We start from the raw sequence: 13,178 nt of genomic DNA on the forward strand, positions 1-13,178 counted from the left end.
AGGCACCTATGAAGACTAGTTGTCTTAAAATAGAAACTATTGGGCTCGAGGAATTTTTTTAAAAAGCCTTTATAAAGGTATTCAGATAATTAAGATTTTTTTGAGTTCAGGGTTTTTCATAACCATTTACTATTCATCAATACATACATTCATTTATAGGTAAGGAAAATAACCTAAGATTTAAAGCACTCTTGTATTTCTGATGAAATGGGACAATATTAAATAAAAATATGATTTTTAGACAATCCTGATTATACTGGTCAATGCCATCCCTGACCATTATCCTTAAAGATCCAAAGATGACTAAAGAAAGTTATAAAATACACAGCGTAAGACCTGAGTGGAGAATGATCTTCAATATTTAGCTATGGATAAGTCCTTATTAGAGCTGAATATTATGAAAGAGTAAATATTCCACAATTAAGTGTCATGTTAAAAACATGAATTTGGTCCAGTAGAGAAATATGCAATTATTAAGTATAAAGAAAATAGGACCTGTAAAAAAAACTGGACTCCTTTTGTACAAAGTTAACATTTGTTTCGTTGTTTCCATTTTGTCGCTTTGATACTCTCGGTTTTAGTTCCTTTTCTTTGTAATACTTGTGAACAAGTACAGAATGGCACTTTATTAAAGTAAAGTAAAACTCCTGACTCAAAGAATTTCAGCTTCAAGTACACAGTATTCTCTCCAAAGAACGGATGCTGGACTTGCAGGCTACTATGCTAAGTGAAATAAGTCAGACAGAGAAAGATAGACACTGTATGATATCACTTACATGTGGAATCTAAAAAATATAACAAATTAGTGAACATAACAAAAAAGAAGGGGTGGTGGGAATAAAAAACAGGACAGCGACTGTTGCTGAGTGCGCCTAAAGAGACCATGGGGATGTCAGATGGGCTGATGTGATGAAGAACATCTACACAAGACAAAGGACGCCCAGAAGAAGTGCGGAGACCTGTAGGACAGGCATAAGGCCTAGTCAGGGATAGCACTGTACACCCTGCTTTCTAAGATGTTACTTTCCAGGTTTACCTTGCTTTCCAATATGTGATCTTCCAGACTGATGCAAAAATATAATTAACCGGTGATGGTTTTGCAAAAGGATTAACTGAAGAGGCCCTTAATACTACATAAACACTATAATATTATACATTCAAAATTTTTTGATTTATAAAACTTTTGTACTTACATTTGGGGACAGGCAATACAAAACAGAGAACAATATAAATACGTATAAGGAAAATAAGTGTTCAATACAGTGAACCCACCTAACAACTGAGCTTGTTGACCTAAAATATGAAACAGCCAGTTATTTTACCAGCAAAACGGGTTTATTCGGGAACAACAAACAACTGCAATTAGAGTCAAGCCAGCGACAGTAAAAACCACAGCCAAGTTCCACAAAGGAAGGAAGCAAAGGGAGGAAGTTGGGAGCAGTTGTTTTGAACAAAATTTCATGGAGGAAAGCGAGAGTTCAGGGTGATGAGGGGTTCTCATTAGCTTAGTAGCCAGGGTCAATTTCCTGGAGGAGATAAAATGTACACCATTCCTGTCTATAATTGACAATCCTTCCTGTTATTTACCTAGAGTAATACTGTGTGGGGCTTCCCTGGTGGTTCAGAGGTTAAAGCGTCTGCCTCCAATGCGGGAGACCCGGGTTCGATCCCTGGGTCGGGAAGATCCCCTGGAGAAGGAAACGGTAACCCACTCCAGTATTCTTGCCTGGAGAATCCCATGGACGGAGAAGCCTGGTAGGCTACAGTCCACGGGGTCGCATAGAGTCGGACACGACTGAGCAACGGAACGGAATACTGTGTGAGAGCTCCTCCTTCTGGCCTCTCGACTCCATTTTAAATAAGGTTTCACTTTATTGATTTTCCAGCTTCCCAGGTGGCACTAGCAGTAAAGAAACTGCCTGCCAATGCAGGAGACGTAAGAGACTCGGGTTTGATCTCTGGGTTGGGAAGATCCCCTGGAAAAGGAAATGGCAAATCACTCCAGTGTTCTTGCCTAGAAAATCGCTAAGACAGAGAAGCCTGGCAGGCTACAGTCTACAGGGTCGCAAAGAGTCAGACATGACTGAGCAACTAACACACTTAATAATTTTCACAAGCTCAAGACCAACAGAACTCTCTCTTGTGTGCTCAGCTGTGAGGCTCTTCTGTCCATGGAATTTTTCAGGCAGGAATACTGGAGTGGGCTGCCATTTCCTTCTCCAGTAGATCTTCCCAACCCAGGGAGTGAACCTTGTCTCCTGCGTCTCCTGCATTGCAGGCAGATTCTTTACTGCTGAGCCATTGGGAAGCCCTTCAATAACAATATAGTAATGGAACAAACTGGAATAACATTCAAAAGAACTTGATGATAAGAATAATATTCAGCAACATGCTAAAATATATCTTTGACAATGACACATTTTATTGAATAGGGAATACGGCAGCTTCCCCAGGGATCTCTGAGAGGTCAGTTCAGTTCAGTTCAGTCGCTCAGTCGTGTCCGACTCTCCGCGACCCCATGAATCACAGCACGCCAGGCCTCCCTGTCCATCACCAACTCCTGGAGTTCACTCAAACTCATGTCCACAGAGTCGGTGATGCCATCCAGCCATCTCATTCTCTGTCGTCCCCTTCTCCTCCCGCCCCCAACCCTTCCCAGCATCAGAGTCTTTTCCATTGAGTCAACTCGTCGCATGAGGTGGCCAAAGTACTGGAGTTTCAGCTTTAGCATCAGTCCTTCCAATGAACACCCAGGATTGATCTCCTTTAGAATGGACTGGTTGGATCTCCTTGCAGTACAAGGGACTCTCAAGAGTCTTCTCCAGCACCACAGTCACTCAATCACAAAAACTCATGTAATTGTCTTTTGTATCTAGCACAGAAAAATATACTCATATGGTTTATAAATAATTGCCAGTTTGGCCTAATCACCAAACTTTGGTAATTGTGTCTCTTAGTAAGTACAGATACTCCCTTCTAATCCAGAAAGCATCCTAGCTCCATTCTCAAAGCAGACATCAGAGCTTGGCTGTAACAGTAAGAAAGAGAAGAGAGTTCAAATGAACCATGATTGAAATTCATGATTCAACTTCATTCTGAGAGAGAGTTCTTTGATTCTGTTCATGCAATGATCAACAGCATTAATAAGTAAAGGAATCCAATTATCTTCTGGCTGTGGGGTCACATGACTTGCTCTGCAAATGCAATGGGGAAAAGAGAAGTTAAATTTATTACACTGTCAAGGGAAAGACCTATCCTCAAAAGGGGGCACAGGGAAAACTACAGTAAAAGAGGGCAAGGGTCTCAGCTGCTCCATAAGCAAAGCTGAGAGAAAATACCACACTCACTCTCTACGCTTCGAGATGGGGGTTTGGGAGTTGAGAATGGCTGTACAGGCTTATTCTCAAAAAGCTATTTTGGGATAAGTCTTCATACTCACTTTGTTATTTCCAGTGCCTTCTTTAAAACGGATACAAGTTTTGCAGACTAGAAAAAAAAAGAAACAAGAGAAGTTATTCACCCTGAGCCCTATCACAAAAAGGAAAGGATAGGGGACTTCCCTGGAGGTCCAGTGGCTGGGACTCTGAGCTCCCAGTGCAGGGGGCCTGGGTTCAACCCCTGGTCAGGGAAGTAGACCCCACAGGCCACAACTAAAAGATCCTTCATGCCACAACAAAGACCAAAGATACTTCGGGGTATAGCTAAAACTCAGCACAGCCAAACAAATAAAACAGATATTTAGGGGAAAAAAAGGAAAGGAGGAAAAAGTGGTGGCGGGGGGGAGAGTAGAGCTAAAAATATTTTACTTGAATATTAAAATATTTAATACTTTAGCTCTCTTCCCCTTTTTTTTCACATTCACTTTTTAAAAACTGACTTAAGAAATAAACATCTTTAGCATTTCGCCATGTCAGTTACCCTAGAAACAATTTTAAGGAATGCACGGTACATTGGTAGCATTCATACATCCTCACGTTATTTTGTCACTGGTATTCTTAAAATTCTGTAAGCTAAAAAAAACAAAAACAGTTGTTTCTGCTATACATATCCTGAACTATCAGCAGAGGTGGGACAAGAAGTCAATTTTTTAAAAGTGAAAGTGAGAAAAAAGGAAGGAGGAGAGTTAAAATATTATAATATTTTAATACTCAAGTAATAAGTCATTAAAAAAAAACAAAACCTTGGAGAAAACAGTCAAAAATAAAAATGTTGATTAGGTGGCCGGATCATGGACTCTTTTCTATTTAGCAAAATCTTATTAATACTGCTGCCATAGTATCTTTATAAGCTTTTTTATATTTAAAATTTTTTTAAAGAAAACAAAAAAAGGAAAAATATAACCTAAATTTGCCCTAACTGCTGATAGTTCAGAATATATACAGCAGAAACAACTGGGTTTTTTTTAAAAACTTAAAATCTTAAGAATACCAATAACAAGGTAACATGAGGATGTATGCATCCTACCAGCACACCACGCATTCCTTAAAACTGCTTTTAGGTAACTGACATGGCGTATTACTAAGGATGTTTATTTCTTCAGAAGTCAATTTTTAAAAAGTGAATGTGGAAAAAAAAGTTAATGTCCAAAAGGATCCTAATTCTACTCCAAGGTGTTTCCACATTGTGAAGATACATTTGATGACTCTATTAATAATTTCCACAAATTTACCAAATATTATTAGAACTGATACATCTGACGGTAAAATATAAGCTATCCACAATTTTACTTCTCTTTCTTATAAAATGAGACATAATAACTTAAAGTTTATAAAAAATAAGAGAACAGAACTCTAGCACAGGACCTAGGAGTTCAAAGAAAACAAAAAAATCAGATTTTTATAAAGAGCTTAACCCTTCATGACCACTCACGGTTAAATCACATAATATGTCGATATTAGAATAGAGAATAGATACAGAATTAGAATAGATATTAAACATATTCTAATGATGAAAGTGAAAGAGGAGAGTGAAAAGGTTGGCTTGAAGCTCAACATTCAGAAAACAAAGATCATGGCATCTGGTCCCATCACTTCATGGGAAATAGATGGAAAAACAGTGGAAACAGTGTCAGACTTTATTTTTTTGGGCTCCAAAATCACTGCAGATGCTGATTGCAGCCATGAAATTAAAAGACGCTTGCTCCTTGGAAGGAAAGTTATGACCAACCTTGATAGTATATTAAAAAGCAGAGACATTACTTTGCCAACCAAGGTCCGTCTAGTCAAGGCTATGGTTTTTCCCGTGGTCATGTATGGATGTGAGAGTTGGACTGTGAAGAAGGCTGATCGCCGAAGAATCGATGCTTTTGAACTGTGGTGTTGGAGAAGACTCTTGAGAGTCCCTTATACTGCAAGGAGATCCAACCAGTCCATTCTAAGGGAGATCAATCCTGGGTGTTCATTGGAGGGACTGATGCTAAAGCTGAAACTGCAATACTTTGGCCACCTCATGCGACGAGTTGACTCACTGGAAAAGACTCTGATGCTGGGAAAGGTTGGGGGCGGGAGGAGAAGGGGACGACGGAGAATGAGATGGCTGGATGGCATCACCGACTCTGTGGACATGAGTTTGAGTGTACTCCGGGAGTTGGTGATGGACAGGGAGGCCTGGCGTGCTGTGATTCATGGGGTCGCGGAGAGTTGGACACGACTGAGCGACTGAACTGAACTGAATATTTTAAATTAGAGTATTCTCTATTAGACTATTTACCTATTTTGGCCAATACTGGAAATGAGAAACTTGTAACTTCACGGTGAAAGAATCCTAAAGCACTGGACTAATTTCTCTCAAGGCGTGGTTTTCTAAGGTTTTTGGGTGCATGCATACTAAGTCACTTCAGCTGTGTCTGACTCTTTGCAAACCTATAGACTGTGGCCCACCAGGCTTCTCCATCCATGGGATTCTCCAGGCACGAATCCTGGAGTGGGTTGCCATGCCCTCTTCCAAAGGATCCTGCTGACCCAGGGATCAAACCATGTCTCTTACGTCTCCCACATTGGCAGGTGCATTCTTTACTGCTAGCACCACCTAGGAAGCCCCTCTAAGGTCTTTGGGTTTTTCTAAACGATTACCCAAGTGGTTATGGAAGAGAGAGTACCATCAGAGCTCATTGCTATCAGAATTCAAATTCAACAACTATTTATCAGGCACAAACACATTGTGACATTACTATTGTACTTGCATCCACGTGTAACAAATAAACATATTCCCCACAGTTTAAGAAAATACCAGTGATTCCTGAAATTCTACCAATTAGGTCTGCAGCTATTCCCTCAAAGCTAGTACTTACAAGGGCACACAGGTGGGTAAATGCTCAGAGCCAAATCATCCACACTAAAGGGAGAAAGAAAAAATAACCATTAACCAAGAAGGAACAAAGCTCAACTAGGTGGTCTCCAGGATACAACTAAGAATGCAACGAGTGAGGAAATAATTCCCAGAAATGCTGCTGCTGCTGCTAAGTCACTTCAGTCGTGTCCGACTCTGTGTGACCCCATAGACGGAAGCCCACCAGGCTCCCCCGTCCCTGGGATTCTCCAGGCAAGAACACTGGAGTGGGTTGCCATTTCCTTCTCCAATGTGTGAAAGTGAAAAGTGAAAGTGAAGTTGCTCAGTCATGTCTGACCCTTAGCGACCCCACGGACTGCAGCCTACCAGGCTCCTCCATCCATGGGATTTTCTACGCAATAGTACTGGAGTGTCTTGCCATTGCCTTCTCCGTCCCAGAAATGCATCAGTTCCTTATTCTGGGCAACCAATAAATAAACAATTCAACTGGTATTTATGGAATACATACATACCCTGTTCTACTAAGAAGTTGAGGGTAGGGGGAACTCCCTTGGCCAGTAGGATGGGATATTATTAATTCAGTTAAAAATTTTAGGATCTGAAACCATAAGTTTAATAACTGATATAGGCAGGGTTCATCCCTGAATGCCATTAAAGGAGGCACCACTTTAATCAAGCAATCAAGTTAGTGCTGTACCACCAAAAAGAGGACAAACTAATACCATGTGCCTTTCCGATATGATGCAATGAAAAGCATGAAACACTCAACTAAGTGATATTCTTGCCAAAAATGTTTAACCTGAATATAATTATGAGAAAACAACCACACGAATCCAGATTGCTGGATATTTTACAATGCAACTGACTTGGATTCTTTAAAATTGTCAAGAAAATTTACAAAATTTTTAAATGTCAATGACAAAAAAAGCTAAAAAAGGACAGGGACTGCTTTAGTTGCAAGATACCAAAGAGAAGACAACCAGATGCAGTATGACCCCTTGACAGAACCCTGAATTAAACAAACAAACAAAAATGCTATAGAAGACGTTTTAGAGACAATTTGGGAAATCTGAATATTAGATAATATTATTAAATTCAGTATAACCTTTATCATCAGGGAATGGCAAACCACTCCAGTACTCTTGCCTGGAGAATTCCATGGACAGAGGCGCCTGGCAGGCTACAGTCCACGGGGTTGCAAAGAGTAGAACACGACTAAGCAACTAACACACACAAACACATATTCAATGTAAATTTCTGAAATGTAACATGAAAACTGTTTGTTCTTAGGAAATACATGCTGAAATATTCAGGGGAAAAAGTCACTTATGTCAGCAACTTACTCACGAATGCTTCAGGGATAAAAACAGCACATCGATTTCAGTTTTTAAAAAGGCACATCTAATTACAGAGAAATAAACCAATACAGGAAAAAAAGTGAACAACAGGTGAACCCAGACGGAAGTACAGGTACTCACTACAATACGTTATAACCCTTCCTACAGGTTTGAAAACTTTCAAAACAAAAAGATGGGGAAAAACCTTCAGCTGACGGCACAAGTTGAGATCAGAATGCTGCTGCTGGGAGGTTTTGAGTGGAGGTCACATATACCTAGGGCTGATCTCATCAGAAATGTCCACAATGTCATCCAGCTGGGCCACCTGATCCTTCTCCCCGTTCTCTGCCACTGAGAGCCGTGTTTTCTTCAGGCAGGCTTTGGATGCTCTCGCCAGTGCAAGGCATGGGATTATGAGCTCCTGGTCTTCCTCTGACCAATATGAGTCCCGATTGTTTGGACATCCCAATATATCCTCCTCATCAACACGGCTGTCAGAGCTGTCCTCCTCAATGTCACTCAAGAGGCCACAGGAAGGGTCACATTTTTCCACAGCCTAAGACACAATATGATATATGTGAATGCCAGAAAAAAAACCAAGTATTAATACTTTCAGCATCACGTCTGGGTTGTTCCCAAACTTCAGCCAGCTATTTCCCTAAGTGGCTACAGAGCTGAATCACCTCACACATGCTGTTCTAACTCTCCTAGTGCAGCAATGGAACAGAGAGGCATGGTACAAATCGCACCCCCACGTGGGGTGGGGGAGATGGAGGATGGGAGTGAGGGGGGACCCATGTGGTCCACGCTTGACACATCTTCTCTCTCTATAACCAATTCTCATCTACTAGACACAGAGTGGCCTTCCAATGACCATCAAAGAAAGAGGTCCTCTCACCTGCTCCACCTCCTCATGTGCATCCTTCACAAGATCCACACTCTGTCAGCACTGAAAGGGCTGCAGCTTTGTTATCTATGAGTGAAGAATCAGAAGCACCAGTTAGTGGAGAATCCCAACAATTCTCTTGAGTCTGCAAAAAGCAACAGTGTGCTCATCTGAAGGGAGTGCCAAGGACAGTAAACAAGGGCAGCAGTTGAATGTACAATTCTTCTCACATACATCCTCTGGGTGCCCAGACAGGGGGGTAAAAAGCTTTCTGTCATTCACCATAGGAAGAACTACAACAGTCACATGCTGGTTCTCAGAGTGGTGCCCTGGCATGACCACTGCTCTCGGCCTAGCAGGCTCTACCCCGTAACTGCTTCAGTGTCCCCAGAATGCTGCCCCTGAGGCGGGACCAGAAGAGGAAACCACATCTGTTCAACAAGAGACAGAGCCACAGCCAGAGGTGTGTGAGTCTACATGTTATGTGAACTAAAAAGACTGGCAACAAGAATACCTATCATTTCATGTCGGCGATAAACTAGACCTGTTTCACTAAGTTCTTTACGTAAGTAAAGATACATACATACTATAAAACTGACAGTTAGATGTGAGGTCTGTCAGCTTTGGCCAGCAGAGCCAATGTCTACTTTCCACTCTCACCCACCTTTTGGGATCTGAGGGACATGTTGGCACGCATCCCAGACACTGTTATAGGAAATCAGGTTCTCAGGGCTGCTGAAAGCAATCAATAAGGATATATCAATAACTCGGTTCCTGTTTCCTACCAACGTCCTTCCTGCTGGTCATTAATCTCAGTTATCAGTAACTTTGCTGTTAAAATGACTTTTCCCCCCCTCCCAGAACCAAAGAACCCCATTACCCAATAACTCCAGCTATGGCATCACTACTCTAAGCTGGATTGATGTAAAGTGCTTCCACAAGCTGAGCCATGTCATCCACGATGTCCAGAGTGGCGCTCCGCACCAGCTTTCGCAGGGTGATGCCTGTAGCCAGACCCAAAGACTAAGCAGCCTATTCATCTCTCCAGAAGTCTGGAAAGTCTTCCCGAGAATCTAAGCCCTACAGAATTTGAGGTAATGTGCACCCACATGCTTTAACTGCAGTGCCAACACAAAACCCAGGTCTCATGTATATCCCCATGTCATTTGCTTGCTCCTCCCACCATTCCTTAGTGGTATTCTCCAAAAGAGATCTGGAACAAAATTGTTCCATGACAGCACGTATTCACTCATTAAAGAGTAGTTTCTTTCCTGGTGGTCCAGTGGCTAAGACTCTACGCTGCCAATGCAGGGGCCAGGGTTCAATCTCTGGTCGGGTAACTAGATCCTACACGCCACAGCTTAGGAGTTCACATGCTGCAACTGAAGACCCTGCATGCCAAAGCAAAGACTGAAGAGCGCCCCTGCCACAGCCAAATAAATACAATAATACATTTTCTAAAGAACAGTGATTTCTTGACATTTGTGGATAAAACACTTCAAGTTTAAACCACGAGTTAACCCTGAAGATCCATGAGACATGTCTTCATTTATAACTGTAACCTGATAATAATCAAGACACGAATATGCAAGCAGAGCTGGAGGCTACTTAACCTATAAGGGAGCTCAGAAACAGCATGTGATGAGGAGGAGGAGCCTGGGGATGGCACTGATAACCAAGCAGTATCTGTGGTGATTATAATGAGTTAGAGACAGAGAAGCCAGTGAGAATTAAAAACGTAAGGCAGGGGACATGAGAACACAGTATCTGAACTTTAGCACAAAGGCTTACTTACGGAGGTCACTTATATAACTACCTTTGACTGCATTTAATGGGAGAAAGTTACATACTCAAATTGAGGAAAAGGTAAAATTCTCAGGACATAAGTTGTCACATTAGCAAAGATCTACCCCATAAACTGAACACTTATGTGTATGGAGTGGCTTACCCTGATCCTTGGGAAACAAATAGTACACTGCAATAATTGCCTTGATGGCAGCATGCACTTGTTCACAGAACCTCTGGGTTTCCTATGAGATGATAGGCCAATTTCAGAAAGAAAAAAAGAAATGGATTAGATCAATGTGGTCAAGCCATCTACAGGGGAAAAGAGCAGACATCTGTACAGCATCATCAAACATTTTCTGAAGTCCTTTTATGCATCAGGCCCTGTGCTGTTCTCATCACATACCAGGGAGGAGTTAGCTGGATACCAGATACTGAGCAGAAACTCAGTAAGACATGAAGAAACTAGGAAAAACATCCCTGATAATCTATATCCCAAGATATCTGTGATTGGCTTTGAGGTATTCACCATATCTTAGACCAGGAGTTTGCAAACTAGGGCCCAAGGGCCCAATCCGGCTCACTGCCAGTTTTTGCAAATAAAATGTTTCTGGGACACAGCCATGATCATGCGTTTACATGTTGTCTATAATCGTATTCGCACTACAGAGGCAGAGTGGAGTAGCTGGACTGCAAAGCCTGACATGTTTACTATTTGGCCCGTTACAGAAAAGTTGTCAGCTCCATCTTAGACCATTAACCAGCTGTCTGTCTCTCTGCCTCTGTGTCTGTCTCTGTCTGTCTGTCTCTAACAGAATCTCAGTATACCTAAAGGAAATTAGAAGGGACTTTACAATGCTCAATGTTGACTATTTTCCTTCGAGGCAGTCACTGGCTTTCCCTTATCTTCCTTGTCCTCACTGCTCTGCTAAATTCCAAGCCAGTGCTACGCAAAATGTGATCTACGAGATTGGTGCCAGTCCATAAATGATGTTACCAGTCTGAGATGGATAGGTACAAAGATTGAGAATACTTAGAAACTTTTATGCCAATTTGACATTGTTTCAACATCCAAACATATAATTTTGTAAAAATACCACGTTGTATGGACTGGAATTGAAAAAAAAAAAAAAAACACCCATTCTTTGGCAGAATTAATGTGCTGAGATGTGCTGAGATCCTAAGAAAGCAATCGTGATTCAAATATATATAATTCATATAAAGCCATATTCTAATTTTTCATCTACGAATGAAAAAACCACTGTCCTGAGCATGTACAGAGTAATCAAACTGACAAAAATTAAAGACAAAGATAAAATATGAAAAGCAACAAGGGAAAAGTGACAAATAACATACAAGAGAACTCCCATAAGGTTACCAGCTGATTTCTCAACAGAAACTCTTAATCACATGTGTAAAAAGAAGAAACCATATGCATTTAAGTGTGAATATGCATAGCATATATATGGAATAATACCAAAGGAACCAGAGACAGGAGATATAAACTGTTAGCACATTTAACTTTGATATCTTTTGAACCTTATACTGTCTACATTATTAAAATTAAGTATAAAAATAATTCAGTACAAACGAGTATTATGTAGTATAATAGAAAAGGTGGAATTCAAACATCAGATAGAACCTAGCTCCACTACTTATCTACTTTAAACTGAGCCTCTGAGCCTGCCTGTTCATCTGTCAGAAAGGGATCATGTGTGTGAAAACACTTAGCAAACAGAAAGTACTTTTAAAAATGTCAGAAAGGAAATAACCAGGATGAACCTCAGAATGAATCAATATTTAGAAGAGCCATCTACCCCATGACAACTACTGCATCTGACAAGCTGATCTTCAGAACAATCCTGTGGTTTGAGAAACTTCATCTTACTCGACAGATTGAGGAAATTAAATCCCCAGATTTGAGTGAAAAAGGTGGAAAGAAAATGAGAGGCTTCCTAAGGAATACTGAAGCAGCACAAGAATTCTAGAAAAGTGAAGCCCACCTGTGGAGATGGCAGTGGAAGTCGAGAGAAGGCTACGGTCAGAGTCGTGGCTTCCCTTGACACTGTCACAGCTGCCTCATCTGGGGGGGTGACATAGCAGGTGGCAAGAGCCAATATGTTAGTGCCAAAAGGACAAGGCTGCAACGGCTGCAAGGCCTGTGCAGATAATGCGTTCCCTCTCCACCCATGCCCGCTGAGACGTCTCAAAAACAACTCCAAAAATCAGTGTTTTCTATTTCCACCTCGGAGGTACCAAGGATGGGTAAGGAGGAGTATCCCCGCAGAGAGGCCGGGGCGGGGGGAGGTGGTGGGGAGCAGGAAGGAAAGGAGGAGGGAAGAGATGAGACAGCCGTCTCCAATCGGAGAGGCACTCACTGAGTCTTCCCCAAAAGGCCTCCCGATCAAACTCCTTGGTGGTTTCCTGCGCTTCGCCGACTAGTGGGTGCGGGGTGTGGGCCGGGCGGCGACAAACGAAAGAGCACAGGTAAGCGGAACGACCTCCCGGCCCCAGCCCCTCCGCCCGGCTCCGCCGCCGCGGCCGCCAAAGCCTGGCCCCTTCCCACCCAAGCCCGGCCCTGCGGTCGCCCGGCCCCGCTAGTTCAGCTCACCCCGCACTCCAGGAAGCAGCTGCCGCAGCTCCCCGGCCAGGTGCCGAAGCTGCTCCAGAGGCGGATCCAGGGTGGGGTCTGGGGCTGCAGCTACAGCTGCGCTCTCCATCCCAGCACCGTTAGGAGGCAGCGGACCAAGCCCCACAGCGGCCTCCGGAGCCGCACCGCTGCCGCAGCTCCTCTTCCACGCCACGGTTTGGCTCCGGCAACAACCTGCCCCGCCTCGAAGCCCAGCCACGCCCCTTCCGCTCTCAGAAGCCCCGCCTCACTC

At 42.5% G+C, this 13,178-nt stretch overlaps 1 pseudogene across 1 annotated transcript; it reads right to left on the bottom strand.

Moving 5' to 3' along the window:
• Positions 1 to 109: 109 nt before the first annotated feature.
• On the bottom strand, positions 110 to 13,108 carry LOC129563330 (cyclin-D1-binding protein 1-like; annotated as a pseudogene). The gene is made up of 12 exons (XR_016038343.1): positions 12,908 to 13,108; positions 12,675 to 12,734; positions 12,300 to 12,379; positions 10,460 to 10,541; positions 9,422 to 9,515; positions 9,176 to 9,249; positions 8,524 to 8,598; positions 7,901 to 8,181; positions 6,290 to 6,333; positions 6,072 to 6,112; positions 3,440 to 3,486; positions 110 to 3,194 (listed from the first exon to the last, which is right to left on the bottom strand). The product of XR_016038343.1 is annotated as a cyclin-D1-binding protein 1-like (transcript).
• Positions 13,109 to 13,178: the final 70 nt, after the last annotated feature.

Source organism: Moschus berezovskii, chromosome 9 (genome assembly GCF_049115385.1).
Source record: "Moschus berezovskii isolate FMDL1 chromosome 9, NW_MosBer_1.0, whole genome shotgun sequence".
In the NCBI taxonomy this organism is placed as follows: Eukaryota; Metazoa; Chordata; class Mammalia; order Artiodactyla; family Moschidae; genus Moschus; species Moschus berezovskii.